The 24,024-nt window shown below is 42.7% G+C and overlaps 1 protein-coding gene across 5 annotated transcripts in view; it reads left to right on the top strand.

Annotated features, from left to right (window-relative positions):
• NCEH1 (neutral cholesterol ester hydrolase 1) overlaps positions 1-24,024 on the top strand; it is a 62,026-nt gene that overhangs the window by 12,869 nt on the left and 25,133 nt on the right. Inside the window, exon 1 of one of the 5 annotated variants that reach the window (XM_036243033.1) lies at positions 3,135-3,156. The exons of 3 other annotated variants lie outside the window; for them this stretch is intronic. The gene's annotated coding sequence lies outside the window, so the exon portion shown is untranslated. Of the gene's footprint in view, positions 1-3,134; positions 3,157-13,356; positions 13,367-24,024 lie in introns of those variants that run through there. One more of the 5 variants, XM_036243032.1, reaches the window with a different exon arrangement.

Genomic DNA, 24,024 nt, shown 5'->3' with positions numbered 1-24,024 from the left:
CCACCTGCGGTCCGGAGAGACCCGGGTTCGGTTCCCGCTAAGGGCATGTACCTCGGTTGCAGTTTGTCCCCGGCCCTGGTTGGTCGTGCGGGTGGCAGCCACTCGATGTGTCCCTTTCACATCAGTGTTTCCCTCTCTCTCTCTTCCTCTCTCTCCCTCCCACTCTGTCTGTACAAAAAATGGAAAAATGTCCTCGGATGAGGATTAAAAACAAAACAAAACAAAAAAAACAGAGTTAATCAGGATTTCTTTTTAAACTATAAAATGTTTCAGAATTCCTACGATACTAACATGTATTTTGAGTCTTAGAGATTGTATAGTGAGTCCCAAATTTAATTGACTATAGATCTTTGTTTTACAAAACAGTTCATGATACTGATGGTATATTTACCAAAGTTGGGGGACCATTTTCATAGTGTTTAAGAGCACGGATTTTGGGATCAAGGAGACTTGTGTTCAAATCCAGGCTCTAAGCTATACTAGCTGTGTGACCTTGAAGAGTGTTTAACCTATGACTTTTTTTCCTAATCTAGCCACGATATTTAGCCCATAAAGCTACTTAAAGACTGTATGGGTAACATGTATAAAGCTTTATTATTTGTCATCATTACCATGCATTAGTTAATAAGTAAATCACTTGGAATAGTACTTGGCACATAAGACATATGTTTAGTTCAGATCTGATTTTTGGCAGTTCTCTACAGTATACTCCTGTAGTGATATGCTGGTTCTTACTCTTTGATTTTCACCATTGTTCTGGTCAGTCTGCTACTACTCTCAGGTTTGTGGATTTCTGTACAGGTATAGATCTTCTTAACCTGTTGGCTAGGCCACTGGATTTCGATCCTGGTTTCAGCACTTACTAGTTTGAGACTAGTTGGGCCAGTTACGTAAACTTTCTAAACTTCAGTTTAGTTTTCCTATCTATAAAAGTGGGATAATGACAGTGCCTCTTTCAAGGCTCGCTGTGTGGAATAAATGGGATTGTATATATAAAGTTCTTAGCACAGTGCTTTGTATGAAGCAAGAACTGAAAACCTCTTCCTATGGTTAGAGTTTTGGAGCCCTTGGGCTGATGATGTTCTTCTAACTTGATGTATGAATCAGCAGCAGCAGCACTAATTCAAACTGTTCTAATTGTTTTACATACGTACTACCTCAATCTTTATAACAACCCTATGAGGTAAGTACTAGTATTATTCCAATATTGTAAATGAAGACGTTCAAGCACAAATGGGGTTAAGTAACTTGCCCAAGCCACACCCCCAGAGCCAGAGTTCTCATTCAGGCGGCTTGGTGGAATTCGTGCTCTAGAAGCTGGAGAAATCGTGTGTCTGTTAGACTGCCCCTGTCTTATGTCACACATTTCTTCTGGGCTTTGCCGAGGTATTAATTTGTTTTAGAAAATTAGGTGTCACCTGAAAAAGAGTTCCTTAGACTTTAGGTACCTACACTAGAGTTGGGGATATGATATTTTGTTATATAAAGTGCTTTGTTTGACCTCTGTCCCAGTGGTGGCCGCCTTGCCACAGTGTGAAGGTAGTGAAGAAGGACTTGCAAAGCAGGGTCATTTTCCTCAACAAAGGCTTTGGATTTGCTCACATGGTTGCCTGTGGGCTCAGAGATCTGGTCTATAACTATGGAAAAATGGCATTGCCTTCTAAGTTATTAAAGGCAGGTGTCTTCAATTGACCACCATGACCTCTGTTATTCATTAAGTGAGCAATTATTGTGAGCCAGGCACTGGGATGATGGCAGCGCTCTCTCTCTCTCTCTCTCTCTATCTCTCTCTCTCTCTCTCTCTCTCTCACGCGCCAGCCCCTGGCCTTCCTGGAGCTACAATCCATGACAAAAACGTGACAAATAATCATATAAAGGAAAACACAGGAAATATCAAGAAATTTGTTGGAAGGTCAGAGGTATTTGAAATCCCCTAAAGACATGAAATCCCCTAAGGAAGTTGTTGAGTGAGGACAGAAGATCTAGAGTTGTGAGAAGAGGTGGAGCCAACAAAGGGGATAAGAGCAGTCAGGAAACAAAGAGAAAAACTAGGAAAATATGTCAGAGACACCAAGGAAGAACATCACCGCGGTGGTCAGTTCTCCTGAGGGACTGAGCAATGTGAGGAGGCCAGTGGGCCCATCAGCTCTGCGTCCTGGCAGACCCCTCAACGTGTCAGACACAAGACGCACCCCCAGGGCACTGGCCCTTTGTGTGTCAGCACCTCAACCTGCAGCCTGTTTGCTGGAACAATTTCAAGGATTCCTGACAAAACCGTTTTGATTTAGGCAATATGGATATTGAGATCTCATTTTTCACAGGAAATAGCCAAAATATACTTTATAGCTTGTTGCTAAAACCTGAGATGGAGGTTACTGATGGACATTACCGAAATACTATACACACACACACATATGTGTATAGATATATATGTATATATAATTATATACCTATAAAATTATTTAGTACATTAAAAAATAAATTAAAAAGCAACAACAAGGGAAATGAAAAAGGAAAGAAACTCCCCTTCCCCAAATAACTAAATTTAAGTTGGTTTGTTCATTATATGGAAATACATTTAAAATCTGGACTCTTGCGCTGGCCGGTTTGGCTCAGCGGTTAGAGCGTCCGCCTGTGGTCCAGAGAGACCCGGGTTCGGTTCCCGCTAAGGGCACGTAGTTTATGGAGAGCCAGGTTTACTCTGGGTCATTTTGTGAACATTGAAATCAGGCTTAAATGTATAGTGCTGTACTCTGTTACAGCTCCTCCCATTTCTGTTCATGGAGGGAACTCATGCATTATTCATTCTCCAAACTACCGATGTATTTTCAGCACATATTTATTGGTCACCTGGAATGTGCCAGACCCCGCAGAGACCTTGAGGTGCTCATATTCTAGTTTGGAAAATCCAAGTAGACAATTCCAACAAAACACGCTTAGTACTGCGGTTTGTGGTCCACAGGGGGCGCCGCAGGAGCCTCGCCTGGGAGCCTCTGGACGTCTGGGGAATGCAGGTGGAGGAACGCAGAGGAAGTGCTGCTGAGCTGACTCTGAGCGGACAAGGAGCAGCAGTCAGACAGACAGGGAAGGGAGGGAATTCCAGGAGGAGACAGCAGGTGCAGAATAGTGAGGTGGGAGAACGCGAGTTTCTGACAGGTAGGAAATAAAAGTCTGAAAGACATCTCTACATAACCGATCCATTGAGGTGCTAGCCCCAGTCTTGTGTTGTTAAGATATAATTCACCATTTTAATTATGGTAACTGTAAGTAAGCTAATAATAGGATTATGAAAGCACACACCATTTCATTATATTTCAAGAAGTAGTACTACTTGGCAAATTAAGCTTTAAATTTCTTTATTAAATATTCTCTGTGCCCTGACCCGTTTGGCTCAGCGGTTAGAACATTGGCCCGTGGACCAGAGAGTCCTGGGTTCGGTTCCCACTAAGGGCACAGATCTCGGTTGCAGTTTGTCCCTAGCCCCGGTTGGGGTTGTGTAGGTGGCAACCATTCGACGTATCTCTCTCACATCGATGTTTCTCTCTCTTCCCCCCTCTCTCCCTCCCACTCTATCTGAAGATAAATGCAAAAAAAAAAATAGCTCCTTGGGTGAAGATAAAAAAAAAAATTCTCTGTTATAAACCCATAGAGTGGTATTTATATTTTGGTGGGCAAATACATAATTTGATTGAAAACCGTTTGGTGCCCTGGCTGGGTTGGCTCAGCAGTTAGAGCATCTGCCTGCGGTCCAGAGACAGAGAGACCCGGGTTCGGTTCCGCAAAGGGCACATACCTCGGTTGCAGTTTGTTCCCGACCCTGGATGGGTCGTGTGGGTGGCAACCACTCAATGTGTCCCTTTCACGTTGATGTTTCTCTCTCTCTCTCTCTCTCTCTCCCTTTCACTCTATCTGAACAAAATATGAAATAATGTCCTCGGGTGAGGATTAAAAAAAAAAAGAAAAGAAAGAAAGAAAACCATTTGCTTTTCTATTGTTGTTTGGTTTTAGTAGCTTTTGGTCTTAAACAAAAACTTAAGTCAGTCTGCCCTTGCTGTGCCTCAAATGCTCTGCTTCAGAAAGTCATTCCTTGTTTCAACTTTGAAATAAGCACAACATCCCGGCCGGTGTGGCTCAGTGGATGAGCATCATCCCACGGACTGAGAGGTCCTGGTTCGATTCCTAGTCAGGACACCTGCTCGGTTGTGGGCTCAATCCCCAGTAAGGGGGCATGCAGGAGGCCAATGTTTCTTTCTCACATCAGTGTTCCTATCTCTCTCTCCTCTCTCTCTAAAACAAATCAATAATATCCTAATTGAAACAAGCACTGCAGTAATTGGCAGCTACAGTGCCTTACTTGAGTCAGAAGTTCCCTGAATGTTTACCAAAAGGGTTGGGTTGGTTGGGTCTGTGGTTAGAGAACCTGACCGCTTGTCCCAATCTGGTTTCCCTCTCACCTCTATTTTACTCTCACTCCACCCTGTTCTTTCCCTCCATAGAACATGCTGCCATTCATAATTGTCTGTTTGTTTAATTACTCCTAAATAATTTGTCTCCCTAAGTAATTCTGTCTCCTCTGCCTGGCTGGAAGCTCTGTGAGGGGGCATGTCTGTGGGCTTCACCACTGTGGACCCTGCTCCTAAAAGTACCTGACAACTATACTAGAAGAATGGGCCACATTATTACTGCTTAGCTTTCCCTTCTGTTTGTAATGGAGCATGTGCCCTTTTAAATGTAACTATTCCCCTAGTGGAAACTGACATGATTTAGTTACTTGCTGTTATAGATGGTGTTACAGTGAACAAACTTGTATATATCATTTTTTTGTGTGTTTAAGATTTTTTTCCTTAAGTGTTTCCCCAAAACTAGAACTACTAAATCAGAGTATAAATATTTTTGCAGGTCCTTATTTCTAAGTTATTCTCTTATTTATGTGGTTAACAGCAATGTGAGAGAATGCCAATTTTGCTATCCTCTTTCCAGCCTAAAATATTGTAACCAAGTTTTAAAAACTTATTCATTTAATAGCTTAAATCAATACTTTGGTTCATTGTAATTTCTTTGAATATGGTTGGCATTAGAATACTTGTTCATTTCTTCAATGACTATTTATTGCGCATCTACTTTGTATCAGCTCTATTCTAAGGAAATCTAGTGAACAAATGTAGTAATTCCTGCTGTCACCCTCTATTATTTTTTTAAAAAAATATTCACCCAAGGATATTTTTCCATTTATTTCTTAATATAGAATGAGAGAGAGGGAGGGAAGAAGGGAGAGAGAGAGAAAAATAAAACACATCAATTGATTGCCTCCCGCATGACCCTGACTGGCGGCCAGGGATCAAACCTGCAACTGAGGTCTGTGGCCTTGACCAGGAATTGAACCCTTGACTCTTTGGTCCATGGGCCGATGCTCAACTGCTGAGCCAAACTGGCCAGGGCTCACCCTCTATTCTCTTTTTTTTTTTTTAAATTCTCATCCAAAGATATTTTTCTATTTATCTTCGGATAGAGTGGGAGGGAGAGAAAGGGAGAGAGAGAGAAACATTGATGTGAGAGGGACTGGTTGCCTCCCACATGACCTCCACCAAGGCTGGGGACAAACCACAACCAAGATATGTGTCCTTGGCCAGAATTGAACCCGTGACTCATTGGTCCTCACCCTGACGCTCTACCACTGAGCCAAACTGGCCAAGGCTCTATTCTTATTCTTTTTTTAAAAAAAAAAAACATATTTTTATTGATTTTTTTTGAGAGAGAGATAGAAACATCTAGGTAAGAGAAACATCGATGGGCTGCTTCCTGCATGTCCCCCCTGGGGATCCAGCCTGTAACCCAGACATGTGCTCTGACCTGGAATCAAACCGGTACCTCTCAGTCCATGGCACGATGCTCAGTCCCGAACCACACCAGCTGGGCTCTACTCTTATTCTAAAAGAAAATTTCACTTAAAAAATATTTGAGATGTTAAGTACTTTTGAAAAATTTATACAGCTGGTAAACAGCCAAGAAGGGATTCCAACCTGGTCTTTTATTTCAATGCCATGGTCTTTTCAATCTTCTACACTCCCCTGTGAAGGGAAGTAGAGGGGCTTTTTAGCAGAGTGCCTGTTCCTCTAAGTATCTTCCTCTAAACTTAATCCAGTTACTATGCCATTGCTAGTACTCAGAACATGTCTCAAACCTCTTTCAGAAGTTTCATTCCAAGCCATTTGGTGAGGTGCATGTGAACATCAGTTTCGCCTTGTTTGTGCATCAAATACAGCCCTCAGTTTCATCATACACCTCTTTATCTAGAGGAACTTTGGCTTTTCCAGGAAGCAAATTCAACCTCAGGGAAAGAGGATTTGTGCCCACTAAGGGTATACAAAGTAGTGGACCAAACTCTCTGAAATCAGTTGGATCACAGATATGAATTCCCTACTTCCTTGCAAGGGTTAGTACTCTGGATGTTGCTTTGGTTTTAAGTTTAGTGTGAAAGTGTCTGCTTCCACTTCTGCACGAATTGTAGGGCCCTGCATGTCCACAGCACCTGTGGGTACCTCCAAGTGTGTAACACATATGTCAGCCTCAAGGAGAAGGGCCAGTGACCCTTCACACAGTATTGGGCACTATTATTATAACAGCCAGTTATAAATAGCCCACTTCCTGAATCCTTGGTGGGGTGAAGGAGACAGCACATAGGCAGCTTGGACTTTCTTTCATATTTATATTATATCATATAATATATTCTCTTTAACATATTTCCCTTTAATCTTTTCTTCTAAAACTAACCAAGTTAATCTTAGAAAAATTAATCTTCATTTTCAATTTATTTTTTGATTCCCAAACTGTCATAAGTACCTCTGACAAGGAGACTAAACTCAAATCAAGGAAAAGGAAATCCGTGTTTTGAAGGAAAAGAAATTTTTAAAAGAAACAAGTGCATCAGCTTCTGTGGTCCTTGGGTGAACCAGTAAATCTCATTCAGATTCTCCACAGTCCCCATGGCCATTGTCATTGCTCTCTGATTAAACTGTTTCTCTGTATCATCAAGATGCAAAATGTAAAACAAACAAAATCAACTATTCTGATTTCAGGTCCTGGTTTTGTTTATTATTGCCCAGATTTGGGGATAGAATACTGTCAATCATGCATATTGTTTGTATGTAAAAAATGTAATTTAACTTTCAAACAACCATCTTGAGAGCTAGAGATGGACCTGTAGATATGTTATTTTGGACTCACAATGCATATTAAACATTTTAAAATTCATTCCAACACTTAGAATTCAGGATGTTTTACATAATAATCTGGGTTTTCTCTTTCTCTTTAAAAAAAAATAAGATCATCTGGCAACATGGGGCTAGAGTTTCCACATCATCCAATCACCTGGGGAGAACAGCAGCTTCTTCCTTATTAAGGACATTGTTTCTCTAGTTTACCACAAGCCCCCCCGCTCCATAATGTATTACACCTGTTTTATTCATTTGCCCTGGCCCCTGAAGACACAAGTTTATGACCTGTGTTCTACAGTTACACTCATTTAATGTTTCACCTAATTAACATATTTATTGAAAACCTTTTTATTTGGCACCAGTGTTCTAAATGATTCCTATGCTTCAGGGGTTCAGATTCTACTTGGACAGACAAGACATAATTGTACAGTAAGTAAAGTAATAAAGGAGCATAAGCCTGGAGATGTCAGGAGGCAATAAGCCCATGGGTGATTTTCAAATGGGCAGTAGAGTTGACGATGGCTGGGAGTTAGGAAAGGGTGGAAGCTGAGCTGGAGCAACCTTGGGAGGAATGAGACCCAAGCTGTACCTTGACGAGTGGGTCAGAATAGCATTGCAGGGAGGCTAAGGAAAGGGAGTCCTGTGTGGAAAGGGAGAAGGAAAGAATGGAGAATACGAACAAAAGCAAAGTGATAGGAATGAGAAGTTTAGGAACAGTGAGAGGCCGTTTTGTTGGGTGAAGGAGCTGTTTACAAGAACATGGGCTACCGCTCATCAGTGAAACTATCTGACATTCACTCTTGAATTCTCACCCCCTCACAATTACCCTGGAAATGCCCAAACAGAAAGATAGCAGGCAGTTTGTGCAAACATTGGCCCACCTCTCTTTACGCAAACCATGTTTCCCAGTGTCTTAAATTTCCTTTGCGTTACCTCTTCCTGGCTCTCCTTCCCCCAGGAAGAAATGGAAAGGAGACTGATTCTTGGCATAATAGGAGCTCTCCAGTCAACTGGGAAAACTTGGAAAACGGGAAAAGAAAGCATGGAGAGGATAGAAGGGCAGTTTGGCATGTCCCATGGAATTTTTGGAGGGGCCCAGGTTCACCCAACCCTTTGGTCTAAAAGGCTATGGTATTCCTCTGAACATCTCACCCTCGAGTTGCCTCCAAGACAGGCTGCTCCGGGCTTGTTTCTCGAGTTTCCTGAAGACCCTGAGAATGATCCTGAGGATGGCTTTGCATGCCCAGTGTTTGGTGTTATGTAGGAGTTGTGTAACGGAGGAAACCCTGCATAGTCCTAAATCCTGACTGGATGGATGTAAGATCAAGCTGAAATAATAAAATCAAGCATCCACTCTTCTCGCCTTTCCCTTAGGCGTACAGTGTGTGAACATTTATAGTCTATCCCAGGGCAAAGGGTTAGATATTGGGTGTGCTGAACACCAGAAAGCATTGGATCTAGCAGAGGAGAAATAACACTTGGAGTGTAGGCTCTGGCCTGGGACTTAGAGCAGGACTGGAGGACGGGCTCTGGCTCCCAAACAGAGCGGGACCTTGGTAAGTCATTCAAATGCAGAGTCAGTTTTATTTGTAAAAGAAGGGGGCTGGACTAGGCACAAGGCTTCCCCAACCAGTTTTTAGGGGATTTAATAGGTGTGAAAAGATTAAAGACTTAGCAGAGTAAACTAAATTCCTGTTTTACTGCTAGGACTTGTCACTGTCTTTAAAAAGCTGATGATCTCTGTGAACCTGAGAGAAGAACTGATAGGCAGTATTTCCCAAACTTAGTTCATCACAGGATCGCAGGGCCTTTCACTCAGTTCTCTGTGCAAAATTACCTCCTCCAATTGCTGTTCCACGGAATCCAGTTTGGGAAAAGCTGCTTTGTAGTTTTCCTTCCAGCTTTGACATTCTAATAGTCGCAATATCTAAACAGGCCACAAAAGCGGAGAAAGCCAGAGACGTGGAAGAGAGCTCAAGGAGCAGGTCAGCAGGCAGTGAGGATCTAAGACAGTGCTGCTGAGACATGGATGTTCTCACTGTAGGTTTGGGGGGCAGACGAGTAGTAACGTTGGAAGTATTACCCAATGGGACTGGGCAGGAGCAGATCTGCCTCGGGCCGGCCTGTAAGTTCTTGACTTCGTGCAGGAAAGATTTCACAGCGTGAGTTCAGGTGATTTTGAGAGTGTGTTTAATAAAGCTGACAGTGAAGCAAAGAAGTAACAGGAGAGAGCCTGGGCGGGCCTGCTGTAGCTCCCTGGAGACGGTGCAGGAAAGAAGTAGGCCACACTGGGCTGCATGAACTCACCGAAAAGTAAGTCACCGTGACAGACGTGAGCCAAGACAGGGCTGCTTGGGTCACTGGGAAGTCAGAGAAAAAGGGGACCTTGGAGACAGGTTCAGGGGTTAGCCAGGGACAAGCTGCCACTGCCCGCTGCTCCCCTGGTTGCAAGTCTCAAGGGGATCCTTAGAGTTTAGGAGGAAAAAAGTAAAAACGTCATGCCTGAGGAAAAGCGTGGGCATGCCCAGAGAGAGTCCACCCTGGGTCCTTTGTCTTGAGGCTTTGAGTCTTTTCTGTGGGAATCCTAGGGGAGGTCTCAGGGGAGGATCTTAACAGAATGTTTATGAGTGTTCCAGGTGTGTCCTTCATGCTGACTTATCAAGATGAGTGTACAGCAGAGTCAGGGTCATCCTCTGGTCAGTTTCATCTTTAAAGAATGTCATCGATGAGGGACTGGGACTGAGGTGGATCTGCCTCCACATGATCTGGAATGTGTAAGCCATGTGCTCCTAAGTGTCCTTGGTTAGGGAAGATTAGATTTTGTGATTCACTAGCTGGCTGTAAATTGCTCAAATTGTTTGGCATTGTTCAAATTATTTTGTCTCAGTTTCCCTCATTCCACTTGCCGAGGGACTTACCTAGCTTCTTACTATCCTGCCTCAGAAGAGTGGAATGAAAATAACAACAACAACAAAATAAGCACAGCATTAAACAATTTTGTTATGAAGGTGGAGAGAAAGAAAGGTTAGGGTCACCGAAACCTTCCGGAGAAACTGAAACTTTTTTCCATATAGATGTAGTGAAAGAACCTGGAGCTAGGGACCTGCTGACCTGCATTCTGATCCGAACAGGGCAGTAGCCGGAGGCGGGGTCTGTCCCCTCACCTCTCTGGGCCTGTGTCCTCCGTTTGTAAAGAAGAGAGGCTGTGTGCCCGTGGGCCCTTTAGCTTTTAAAATTGTACAACATTATTTATACCCAGTGTAAGTTAGTAAGGATTGAGTTTCTCAGAATGGATTTGGTGAGGAAAAATGTCTGAAGAAATGAAGGCTGAGACCTAGATCAGAATTAGGTCGAAGAGGCTCCTTCCCTAGCTCCACGAGGATGGATCTTGTTCTCTGTGAGACAGAGTCCCAGCTGCCGGGGGTTCTCGCCATCCTCTCCGTGCGACCAGATGGTGTCTGTGCAGCTGGCTTCTTATGTTAACGTGGCTTAACTCCCCAACTCAACCCACCAGACACCTGAACTAGATTGAGTCATCATTAACTCTCCCAAGAAATTCGTTTTCTTGGTTCGCTTTCACCCAGACTTATGTTTTGTCTTGGTTTTGGTTTTAGTTTTTGTAGCAGCATGCCTAGATAATTGCACTTTAGTGAGCCCTTTCCAATTTTTGTTTATTTGTAGTCTTGCGGCATTTCCTAGATTTGATTTCCTTAAGTACTGGCTAAGGTAAAATTAGTTGTAGTAATCTCATAATTATGAGACACAGTAATGTGTGTCTTGGCAAATAGTCTCAGATATGTGGGAAGCACCAGTGGATTTTGTTCTCAAGCATTATATATACACGTCTAAGTGTGATTGTGACTCATTCACTCCACAAGGGTCTGCTGCACTCACACTACGTGCAGGCAGTGTGCTTAGTGGTAGGGATGAAGCCGTGAAAATGTGCATTGCTCTTATCCTCATGACCTGTGGGAATCTGCAAACAAAGAATTGTGTAAAATTCACTCCCTCATTCATTTTAAGTTACAAAAGAATGATGAAGTGTTAACTTTCAGTGAAGCTTTAACTGAAAGAAAATATGCTTTGTAACCTTATTTACCTGTTGATCTAAAAATAAAAGGCCAGCCCTGGCCGGTTTGGCTCAGCAGTTAGAGCGTGGGCCTGCGGTCCTGAGACACCTGGGTTCGGTTCCCGCTGGGGGCACGTGCCTCGGTTGCAGTTTGTCCCCAGCCCTGGTCGGTTGTGCGGGTGGCAACCACTCGATGTGTCCCTTTCACATTGATGTTTCTCTCTCTCTCTCTGTTCCTCTCTCTCCCTCCCACTCTACCTGAACAAAAAGTGGAAAAATGTCCTCGGGTGAGGAAAAAAAAATAAAAATAAAAAAATAAAATAAATAAATAAATAAAAGGCCAGAGTAGAGACAACAAGCACTTATTTTTGATACAAAAGAATAGGTATTCAGGAATCTCTGATTCAGGCAGAAACGCACGTAGTGTTAGGATTAGGAGGCAAGGGGTGTTTGAGGAAAAAGGAAAGGGGAACAATTACATCAGTAGTTGTGAAGTAATGCATCTTATAGGTGCGGACAACCTGACATAGTGATGTTAATCCTAAAGAATGTTTTTAATTTTCAGTCCCCTAGTCATTTCGTCTACTTTCATATTATCTTTGCAAACAGCTGTTCAGGACACAGTACTGCTTTAGGCCCAGTCCAAAGGTTATTTTGCCCTGTTTTAACATTTCAAGGCTTGAGGAAGGAGATGGGCAAGGTCGCTCCCCTGGGATGGCAGCTCAGACTCTGTTGTAAATTGACTCCGTGTTTATTATTTATTGTTTATCCACTATACGGAATGAAAGGAGGAAAATGTTCAATAATACTGAGTTTTATTAACCCCACGGTGGGAAATAACCTTATGCTTATGTGTCTTCCTAAATCACCGGGTCACACACAATTAAAAACCCACAAAGAAATGAAGAGTCGTTACATTAAATGTTTTCTTCCTGAAAATTCTTAACTGCTGTATACGTCTATGCTCAAGCAGTAAAATTTAATTATGCACCATTTTATGTTTATACAGCAAAATAATAAAGGCACAATGAATTCAAGCAAACTTAAAATTAAAACTTTTCTACGTCTGAGCTGCGGGTGGGGGCACAGCTTGGCTCCGCGGTTCCCCAGTGGCTTTCTGATGGCCAGCACAGGCTTCCTCGTACCCACTGCTCTCCTCTGACGTGTGAAGCTGATGCTCTCTGGGTAATAAAAGAGAGCATGTTTCTAGGGTTCTGCTTTTTCTGCACTAGGGAATTTCAGGGCTAAAGGAGGAATTAAGTACTGAGAATATGTTCTTTGGCTTTAGATGTACTGTGATACCATGATGAAAGGGTTTCAAAGTGGAAATTGTTACTTTGAACCTACTTGACCCTCATTATAAGCCTCAATTTCCAATCCTCACAGAAGAGATTATGATGAAAAGAGTCTCCAGTTTAACTCTTCTCCAACATCTTTGGATATAGTTATTGTGTTTAAAATGAAAAAAAAAAAAAAAACACACACACACAAAAAACCCAAATCCAAAACTAAAGGGTTGGCTAGGATCTGTTTGCCTCCATTTAATATATTTTAGGAATTTCAGAATACAGAGGTTCCCATTGTATTTTAATTAAAACCCTGGTCCTCTTTTTTTTTCTCATTTTTAAAAAAGTGATTTTAGAGAGAGAGGAATTGAGAGGGAGAGAGAGATAGAAACATCGATGAGAGAGAACATTAATTGGCCGCCTCCTGCATGACCCCACTGGGGATAGGGCCCACAACCTGGGCATGTGCCCTCACCAGGAATCGAACCAGCAATCTCTTGGTGCATGGGTCAACTCTCAACCACTGAGCCACACTGGCTGGACAATCCTGGCCCTTTTTAAAGTCCACCAATATCCCTGACCTGTTTGGCTCAGCGGTTGGAGCGTTGGCCCATCCACCAGAGAGTCCTGGGTTCGGTTCCGCTAGGGGCGTGTGCCTCGGTTGTAGTTTGTTGCCGGCCGCGGTTGGGGTTGTGTGGGTGGCAGCCACTCGATGTGTCTCTCACATTAATATTTCTCTCTCTTCCTCCCTTTCTCCTTCCTGCTCTATCTGAAGGTGAATGCAAAAATGTCCTCAGGTAAAGATTAAATAAATAAATAAACAAACAAATAAATAATAAAAATAATAAAGTCCACCAATATTTTCAAATGTTTTAGTGTTTTTTCCCCTTGGGTTTTTTTTTTTTTTCTCTTCAATCTTTGCCCCTTCTTGTTTCGCCACATCATCAGATACTTGAATGGGGTCTTCATCATTAGACGCCACCTCAGCTTCCTTCCCCCCCCTCCCCCTCCTCCTTCCCACCCTCTCCTCCTGTTTCTCCTACCACCTCTGAGTCTTCCTGGAGTCTCAGCTTCTAAGGTCTACGTGTATCCCTCTCTTTCGCCAGTGAGCTCATGGATCTTGGCAAGAAAGGCTTTATAGATGCCATTATACTTTTTCCCCAAAGACTGAAATTCCTTATTAAATTTAGCTTCTATCTGATCATGTAATTTCTGAAGGTTTTTAAAAAAAATTTAATATAGTTGATATACAATATTATATTAGTTATATTAGTTTCAGATGTACAATATAGTGAATAAAAATTTTTATACCTTACAAATGTGACTACTCCACTAATTCTAGTAGTCATCTGCCACTGTGTAAACTTGTCACAATAATATTGATCATAGTCCCCTTCACCTTTACACCCACCCCTCCAGCACCTCTCCCCTCTGGCAACTTTTCCTTTGGTCTCTTTATCAATGAGCCTGTTCTTTGTTTTAGATTCCACGTATAAGTGAAACCATATAGTATTTGTCTTTCTCTGACTTATTTCACTTCGCATGGTACCCTCTAGGTTCATCCGTGTTGTTGCAAATGGTAAGATTTTATTCTTCTTAATTGTTGCATAATATTTTATTGTATATATGTACATCACATCTTCTTTATCCATTCATCTATTTTTTTTTTCTTTCTTTCTTTTTTTATGAATTTTTATTTATTTTTTTGTTACAGATATTTCACCTTTTTACCTCATTGGCACCCCCCCCCCCCTCCACCCTGTCCCCGGCTTAGTTGTCCATGTCCATTGGTCATGCATACATGCATATAAGTTCTGTAGTTTATCTCTTCCCACCCCCCCACCCCCCATCCCCTCTTCTGAGGGATGTCAGTCTGTGCCCTACTTCCATGTGTCTGGGTCTACTGTATTCCTCAGACTGTTATGTTCATTATATTCCATATATAAGTGAGATCATGTGGTATTTGTCTTTTTCTGCTTGGCTTCTTTCACTTAGGATAATACTATCCAGGTCCCTCCATGTCGTCTCAAAGGATAAGAGATCTTTCTTTCTTACCGCTGCATAGTACTCCATTGTGTATATGTACCACAGCTTTTTTATCCATTCGTCTACTGGTGGACACTTGGGCTGTTTCCAGATCTTAGCTATTGTAAATAGTGCTGCTATGAACATGGGGGTACATATATTCTTCCTGATTGGTGTTTCAGGCTTCTTAGGGTATATTCCCAGCAGTGGGATCACTGGGTCAAATTATCCATTCATCTATTGATGGACACCTAAGTTGCTTTCATATCTTGGCTATTATAAATAATGCTGCAATAAACAGAGCAGTGCATATATCTTTTAGAATTATTGTTTTCTTTTCTTTTCTTTTTTTTTTTTTTTGGATAAATACCCAGAAGTGGAATTGCAGGATTGTATGTTAGGTCTTTTTTTAGTATTTTGAGGAATCTCCATACTATTTCTAAAGTGGCTGCACCAAATTGCAGTTCCTGATGCACCAACAGTTCATAAGGGTTCCCTCTTCTCCACATTCTCACCAGCACTTATTTGTTGACCTTTTGGTAATAGCCATTCTGACTAGGGTGTTATCTCTTTGTGATCTTGATTTGTGTTTTCTTGATGGTTAGTGATATTGAGCATCTTTTCATGAGTTTGTTGGCCATCTGTGTCTTCTTTGAGAAATGTTTTTTCATGTCTTCTGCCCATTTTTTTTATCAGACTTTTTTTTGTTATTGAGTTTATGAGTACCTTATATATTTTGGATATCAACCCCTTATTGAATATATTATTTGTGAATGTATTCTCCCATTCAGTAGGTTGTCTTTTTATTTGGTGGATGGCTTTTTTCACTGTGTAGAAGCTTTTTAGTTCTATGAAGTCTTCTTTGTTTATTTGCTCAAGGGGGTATATTCAAAATGATATTACTCAGACTGATGTCCAATTAGTTTACTACCTATGTTTTCTTCTAGGAGTTTTATGGTTTCAGGCCTTACATTTATGTCTTTAATAAATTTGAATTTATTTTTATATAGTGTAAGAGAGTTAGTTTCAGGGTTTTTGCATGTATCTGTTTAGTTTTCCCAACACCATTTGTTGAAGAGACTATCATTTCTCCGTTGTGCACCCTTGCTTCCCTTGTCATAGATTAGTTGACCATATAAACAAGGGCTTATTTCTGTGCTCTGTATTCTATTCCATTGATAAAAAATGTGTCTGTTTTTGTGCCGGTACCATACTGTTTTAATTATTACAGCTTTCCAGTGTAGTTTGAAATCAGGAAGCATGATACCTCCAACTTTGTTCTTCTTTCTCAAGATTGATTTGTCTATTTGTGGTCTTTTGTGTTTCCATATAAATTTTAGGATTATGTTTTTCTAGTTCTGAGAAGAATGTCATTGGTAGTTTGATAGGGATTGCAATGAATCTGTAGGTTGCTTTGGGAAGTATCATCATTTTAACAGTATTAATTCTTCTAATCCATTAGCCTGATATATCTTTCCACTGATTTGTGTCCTTTTCAATTTCTTCCTTCAATGTCTTAATAGTTTTCTGAGTACAGGTCTTTTACCTCCTTGGTTAAATTTATTCCTAGGTATTTTATTCTTTTGATACAATTATAAATGGAATTGTTTTCATAATTTTTCCTCCTGATTATCTGTTATTAGTGTATAGGAATGTCACAGATTTCTGTATGTTAATTTTGTGTCCTGCTACTTTACTGAATTATTTTATTAATTCTATTAATTTTTGGTGGATTCTTTAGGATTTTCTATATAAAATATCATGTCATCTGCAAATAGTGACAGTTTTACTTCTTCCTTTTCAATGTGGATGCCTTATGTTTCTGCAGTTTTTGAGGGCAAGGAACTCATTTCACAGAGCTGGCCACTTGGAGTAGTCTTGAACTCAATAGCTTGTTTGTGTAATGGTGATAATAGGGATAAGAGATAAAAAGAGTAAGTTCTCAATAACCTTGACTTAAACACAGTGAACAGTAAAAACTAATAACTTACTAACCTACTTATTGTGCCAAACTCTTTCTCTTTTCAGTTGGGATTTATCTCTTTTAGTGGAACCAGACTTTTGCTTCCCTGGGTTTTGTACTGGCGCTGAGAGGATGGGTGATAGAGAGGAGGAATGGATGTTCTTAGAGGATATCCTAAAGACCAGATTCGAAGGCATCACATTAGGAATACTTTAACACATTGAAATACAGTGCCAACCCTATTTCTCTCAGGGCCACAGAACAGGAGTTCATCCCAACTTCCCAACAAGCCTTGCTCTTCTGTACCTTTGTGAGTTACCACACTTTGTTTCCCTGTTTGGAATGTCCTCCCCCACTTTTTTCTGGCAAACTGTTATTTGTTCCTAGAAACCCAGCTCAAATATCACCAATGCTGTGAACATGTTGCAAACCCCTCGGAGCAGAAATTGTTACTTCTTTCTCTGTGTATGTAGCCATAGTACTTTTCATACAATTGCATTGCAGAGTATATATCCATCTTGTATACTGTCAGCTGCTGCTTTTTTTTTTAGATTTTTATTTTTAAATACATATATTTTATTTATTTAATATATATTTTATATATATAGTATATATACTCTCTCTCTCTCTCTCTCTCTATATATATATATATATATATATATATATATATATAATATATGTATTTTGTCCTCACCTGAGGACATTTTTGCATTTATCTTCAGATAGAGCAGGAGGGAGAGAGGGAGGAAGAGAGAGAGAGAAACATCGATGAGAGAGAGACACATCTAGTGGTTGCCACCCACATGACCCCTACCAGGGCTGGGGACAAACTGCAACAAAGATATGTGCCCTTAGCGAGAACCGAACCCAGGACTCTTTGGTCTGCAGGCCGATGCTCTAACCACTGAGCAAAACCAGCCAGGGCTTAAAACATATTTTTATTGATATTTAGAGAGAAAGAGGAAGGGAGAAGGAGAAAGAGATAGAAACATTGATGAGAAAGAAACATCAATCAGCTGCCTCCTGAATGACCCCTGTTGAGGATAGAGCCAGCAACCCAGGCCTATGCCCTGACTGGGAATTGAACAGGTGACCCCTTGGTGCATGGTAAGCTATGCTGGTCAGCCTATACTGTCAGCTTCTTAAGAATGGAGCCCATCTTTTTATTTCCACTTGTCTCTGTACCAGTTTTGGTATCTGATGCCGCAAACACGCAAATGTTTGCCGAACAAGTGGATAAAAAATAGATATGAACCCTTTACCTTGTGATGGGATAGCTAACCTATGAATTCACAACAGATATAGTTATCTAACCTCTAACTCTAATCGATACAGTATCGGTTGTATAGATATTTTGATTTAGTCAGACATTAAACACGTTCGATTGTTTGTTGTAGTTGTGGATCTATAACTGAATGTCAAAGTGATTATGAAGCATCCATTGTTTCAATTTCCGGAATCTGTTGAATCTAGAAGCCTCTCCTGGGGTAGATTTAGAATTTGCATCATTAGGTACCTCCAGACCCTATCGGAATAGCCTTCCTTCCTTCCTGAGCCTCTGGGACCGGTGGTCATCTTCTCTCCTAAGGCTTAGGCCAAGGAGTGACTAAAATTTCTGGCTGTAGAAATTATAATAGATGTAAAGCCACTGGCTTTTGTACTGAAGCCAGTTTTGGCAGGCAGTGTTGACTGAGGCCACCTGGTCCTGCTAACCTGTGCTGCTGGTTCGGAGTGTTCGGGATACATTTCATGACCTACTTTCCTTCTCCACCCTGGTTTTCAACCTTTTACTCTGAAGTGATCAGAGCCCGTGTGATGGGAGAGGCTCAGCATTAAATGATGGTTTGGTTAGTGATTTTATTCTGAGCTCTGAGTAACAGCATTCAGAGTGATGAACAGTCAGTTAGGTTCTGGAACTCACTTCGTCCCTTGGAGCTTTATGATCCTGGGCAATGCATTTAGCTTCAAATGAGCATAAAATGAGTGTCTTAGCTGTTCTTCCCATTTCTCAGGTTCCTTTGAGACTCAGAGACGTCCAAGTTCAAATGGCCATAAACTGTAAAGCATTATATACCAAAGACTAATTATCATACTTCTTAAAATTGATTAGGTATTTCATACAGTATGCATTAATTTATCAGAATCACATTCTAAAGGTACACAAAGGGGTCTTAATTTAGTATAACCATCTGAATCTGGCTCTTCAGACATCTGTAGGTATCTATAAAAATCATTTGCCTATGACTTTTGATTTTACAAGCCGTGTAAGAAACCATTTCTCAAAGTTCACATCTAATTTGCTACTTCCTGCACCTTACACAAAGCAGAGGATTAAGCCACATTCGGGAGTGTCCCGTAGAACATCTGTGAAGTCAGGCAGAGGCCGTGGGTGGACAGGCTCGGAGTTGCCATACGCAGAAGGAAGCCTGGCAGTTTTGTTTAGAACGCGCATTCCTTCGTGCTGCCTTCAATCAGCTGCTCTTTGGAACACTCAAGTGAAAACAAATGCTGCTTGTCCCGGCAATCAAGGGAGGCTTTTAGCAGCTTCAGGGGCCTCATGAAGGACATTCGCTTGTGACCAGCTATGTATGTGGCACTGGGAAACAATTGATCTCCAACATTCAGACCTTATTCCAAGGAACTCATTCCAAGGAACTCACAATCCAGTCATTGCTATTACAGGTGACAGAGGTGTGGGTAAAAAAAAAACACCTCAAATTAATGTTTTAAAGTCTTATTTCAATTGTCATGTGCGTGTGTATGGAAGGCCAAAGAGAGTGAGATGGAACAGGACCGAGAAAGGGGTGAGAGAGAAAAGGACCAGAGAAGGCTTGAGAGGGAAATGTGCTGATGAGGAGGAGCTGGAGGAGAGGGGAAGACGGGGCACCTCCTGGGCCCAGAGTGGTCAAGGCTAGAGCTGTTCTGCTGCAGCTGCTGACCTGGGCAAGGCATGTATTTTTCCTAACCCTCAGTTTCTCTTTGTATAAATGGGAGGCTATGTGTTTATTCCAGATGTAAAATCTTCTAGTTTTATTATACAGGTTTGAGAACAAATTGACTCGTGTATAGCTGTAGAGGGTGATGGTTAAGGATTCTGGAACCAGAATGCTTCTATTCAAGTCCAGCCCACTGCCGTCAGCCTGTGTGACCTTGGGCATGTCACTGGACCACTATTGGTCTGAAATACCTCCACACTGAGAACAGTGGCTGGCAGACAGCAAATGTCAGTACGTTTGAGCTATTGTACTCCTGGACAGAATATACGAGGCTTTTGAAGCTAAGCAAGTACTTTGGCAAGACAGAAATTCTTTGTCTTCTATGTGATAGTGAAAAACAGGTTCAGGAACTGGAAAGAGAAAAGCTTATCATGTTTGTGCTCCCCCAGATTGAATGGTGGCCCTGGGAGGGTGAGAACAAACTGTAGGCTTTAGGGTGCAGGATCCATCCCTCAGTGAGCTCTTTCCTGTCTCTGTTCCAAGTTACATCGTTAACTGAGTGGGGGTGAGGCTTCCTCAGGTTTGCTTTGTAGCTTGTAATGAAATCCTTGGATACAGAACTAAACAACTTTGAAATTCTATAGTCCAGTAATCGCAGCTAAGAACCCAACTGTTGCATAATTGTACTTTGCTTTTCAGGTTGGCGTAGTAAGTCCCCCAGTGCTTCGCTACACGGAGAAGAGTGCTGCTGAGCTCCACACAGCTCTTCGGGTCCCTGCCTACTCGGCAGTGCGGGAAAGAACGTTTATTTAACAAAAATAGTACTGAGTAAAAGGAATGAGGGAGGAAGGACAGGTATAGGAAAGGTAACCTGACCAGATGGGGACCTACCAAAGTCCTGAGCAAGGTTCCTGCCAAGTCAGGGCCTCCAGAGAGAGAGGAGACAACAACAGGTCATGTGGATTCATTTCTCATGTGTTAAAGAATTTCAAGGCAGGATAATGAAAAGTGGTTCTTCACAACCTTTTCTTCTGAGCAAGTCTGGACGATGGGGGTTATATCACTTAAAGGACTCTGCTCCCCTGAAGTCCTTATACATCTCTCAGTTCAGGGCCATGCCGCCGGTGATTCCGCGTGGCTGCAAGCTAATGTGAGTCACCGCAGCTAAGCTAAGGTCATGAGACTTTATTATATGGCAGTCTGAGATGCTAAAAAGGCCTGGCATAAGCAAATACAAACAGCATTATGAGCACTGATATACTAGGTTCTATGCAAGGTACCCTTTAAAAGCACCATGAAGTCGTTTTTATGATCAGCCCAGTTTTACAGGAGAAGAAACAGAGGCTGGGAGAGATTTGGTGACTTGCCCGGAATCACCCAACTAGTAAAGTGTCCGAGCCCAGATTGAGCCTGGGCTGACTGACTTCCTAGTCCACACCCTGAACTAGTATACAAGGCTCTTGACCAAGGAAGAAGGGGGTGAAGTAGAGAGGCAGTGGACTGCTCTAGGGCGTGGGGTGCCAGGAAAATCTGATTTGTAGCTATTGCTAATTTCTGTGACATAAGTACTCCCATCATGGCCAGTTTCAAGCTACTGGCCTGCTATCAACTGACTTGTACACTGTAACAGTTGGTTTTTGTGACCTGGCAAGAGCTACTTGCAGCAGACCCCTGAAGGCCATTGCCAGAGAATCAGCAGGTACAGGACACAGTAAAGTTACACACGTTTTGCTTAGTACACTTGACTCAAGAGAACTGGAAAGTACAGGGTTGGTGGTGAGGAATGGGGTTGGAACGGAGAGTGGGCTCAGACTGGAATGTCAAGTTCAGGTGTTTGTTTTTTTCTATAGGAAACTGGATGGCAATGGAAGTTTTTAAATAGCCAGGTAATATGATCAGCCTTTTAGGGTAAGAACTCTGATAAGCAGTATACATCAGGTTATAGAGAAAGAAAGTGTCTAGAATTCAAGTTTGTAGGCAAATACAGGAAATAATGAACATATAATCAAGGCAGTATGTCTGGGGGAGTGAAGGCAGGGGGTAGAACAAGATTCATAAATTGTTGACATAAATTGATGAGTGATTGGACATCATCTGAGGGAAAGAAGGAGCTGAAGAAAATACAGGTGTCCCGCTGTGCCACTTGCTTTTACAAAAGGCCCACATTAGTACCTGTTTTCAAGAACCGAAAGGAATTTGAAGAGGATTTCGTTTTTATGAAAAATGGTGAAAAGCAGCCCTGGCTGGTTTGGCTCAGCGGTTAAAGCGTCGGCCTGCGGTCCAGAAAGACCAGGGTTCAGTTCCTGCTAAGGGCATGTACCTCGGTTGCAGTTTGTCCCCGGCCCTGGTTGGTCGTGCGGGTGGCAACCACTCGATGTGTCCCTTTCACATCGATGTTTCTCTCTCTCTCTCCCTTCCTCTCTCTCCCTCCCACTCTATCTGTACAAAAAATGGAAAAATATCCTCGGGTGAGGATAAGAAAATAAAAACAATAAAAAAAAAAAAGAGCTTTTAGGCCAGATCCTGGAGATGGTTGGAAATATGAACCTGCAGCCTAAGAACCACTGATCAGGGACTGGAGAGAGAAATTTGGAAGTCATCAGCATATGGACAGAGATCACAGCCGTTCAATGTCATAGGCTACTAGTTAGTAAGTGCTTCCTGTTTGCAAGGCATTGTGCCGCAGAAGTACATTGGCTTACTCAGGGGAAGCAGGAGTTGTACAGTTGAATCAAATTTAAAAAATGGAGCCTTGGAGAACACCATTCTTTAAAGGGCCAGTGGGTATGAGAGAGGAGAGAAAGAAACAGTCAATAAAAGACGCAAAGAAAAAGAGGAGGACTTAATTATTTGTGTGGCTAGAGAAACAGATTGGAGAAGTTAAGGGGAAGAGTTTCAAGAAAGGCCAAGTTGTTGTTAGATGCCTGCAGTGAGGCCAAGCAGGTCTTCGGCACTGGCAGTGTGGTGATGGGGGCGTTGGTGAACCTCATAAGAACAGTTGAGTCTGAGATATCTGGCAGGGAGCCAGATTGTAATGGGATGCCTTCAAAAGGGTGGGCAGTCTTTGAAAAGTCACTGTGTTCTTTAGGGTAAAGACAGAACTGATCCTAACAGAAATCAAGTTCTCTTTAGGAGAGAATGCTCTCAGCTTTTCTGCCTGCCTCCTTCCTGTACACTCACCTGCCCCAGCTTCCCCACGGCCGGCCCTTTCATCGTCTTCCAGAGCCATCTCCTTCCTCCAATGATCATTTCTTTTCTCTTCTGTAAGCTTTGTCTCTCCTTGTTTACAAGCTCTCCCCCTGCGAGCATGCTCGTTTCATCTTTTTAAAAAAAAGGTTTTCTTTGCTTTTCCCCTCAGTCTGTTGTCCTCCTGCTCCCTCGTCTCTACAAACAGTGAAAGTCTCTAGTTCACGACGCCTGCTGCTTCACTCCCACTCATTCTGCGACCCCGTCCAGCCTGGCTTCCAGCCAGGATCGCCCACCAAACTCTGCCTACTGGGTTTACCAGTGATCCTGTCACCCCGCTGTCAACACCAAGACCTGCTGGCCCCCCTGCAGGCACCTGACAACAACGCTCTCTCTTGAAACTCTCTTCCCGGACTTCCGGTCAGGATGGCGGGTAGGTAAATGCGGTATCGCGTCCTCCCACAACCACATCAAAGTTACAACTAAACTACAGAACCACCATCATTCAAAACCACCTGAAATCGAGCTGAATGGGAGTCCTACAACTACAGAATTAAAGCAGCAGCAGCATCCAGACTGGGAGGAGGGCGGAGGGGACGGGCTGGTCCCACACCCACGTGTGGCGGATAAAAATCAGGAGGACACCTCGGCTGGGAAGGTCCTTCCTGAGGACTGAGGGGTCCCCATCCCACACCAGGTGCCCCGCTCAGGGTTCCAGTGACAGGAAGAGAATCCCCACCACTTCTGGCTGGAAAACCAGCGGGAACCGAGGCTCAGGGAGGCTGTGGCTGCCGGAGCCCCAGGCAGCTCCTCTTAAAGGGCCTGCGCACGGACTTACTGGGACTTGCACCCTCCAGGCTCCAGCATCAAGGAGGCAGTTTAAAAGGCACCAGAGACATACAGGGAAGAACTGAGTTGTATGACACTGGGGCGAGGGCTGGAGAGACAGCTTTCTCCTGGACAGACATGCTGTCAGAGGCCTTTGTTCCTTTGGTGAGCCCTTCCCTGGGGCGGCAGACAGAAGCCATATCTGGGACTCCAGCAACCTGGCTCACACTGGTAGCCCCGCCCTGGTGATTCCCTGAGGCCCCGCCCCACCCAACTTTCAGGCCCACCCAAACTGCTACTAGTTGCTTTACCACAGGATTGGCCTGTCTTGGATCCTGCTTCTGAGTTTCCTAAATTCTCTCAAGCTGCATCTGGTCTTAGTGAACCCCATACTTCTCGTTAAGTGGCCCCAGGCCTGGCACTAGAAGCAGCCAGCCTTGGTTCACAGCTTGGCTTTTCCTGGGCACCTCCAAGCCCACCACAGAAGCAGCCATTGGCAAGTCACTTTGTAGCTTAT

The sequence above is a fragment of the Molossus molossus genome, unplaced genomic scaffold, assembly GCF_014108415.1.
Source record: "Molossus molossus isolate mMolMol1 unplaced genomic scaffold, mMolMol1.p scaffold_m16_p_5, whole genome shotgun sequence".
Classification (NCBI taxonomy): domain Eukaryota; kingdom Metazoa; phylum Chordata; class Mammalia; order Chiroptera; family Molossidae; genus Molossus; species Molossus molossus.
This window is presented reverse-complemented; position numbering and strand designations above follow the sequence as displayed.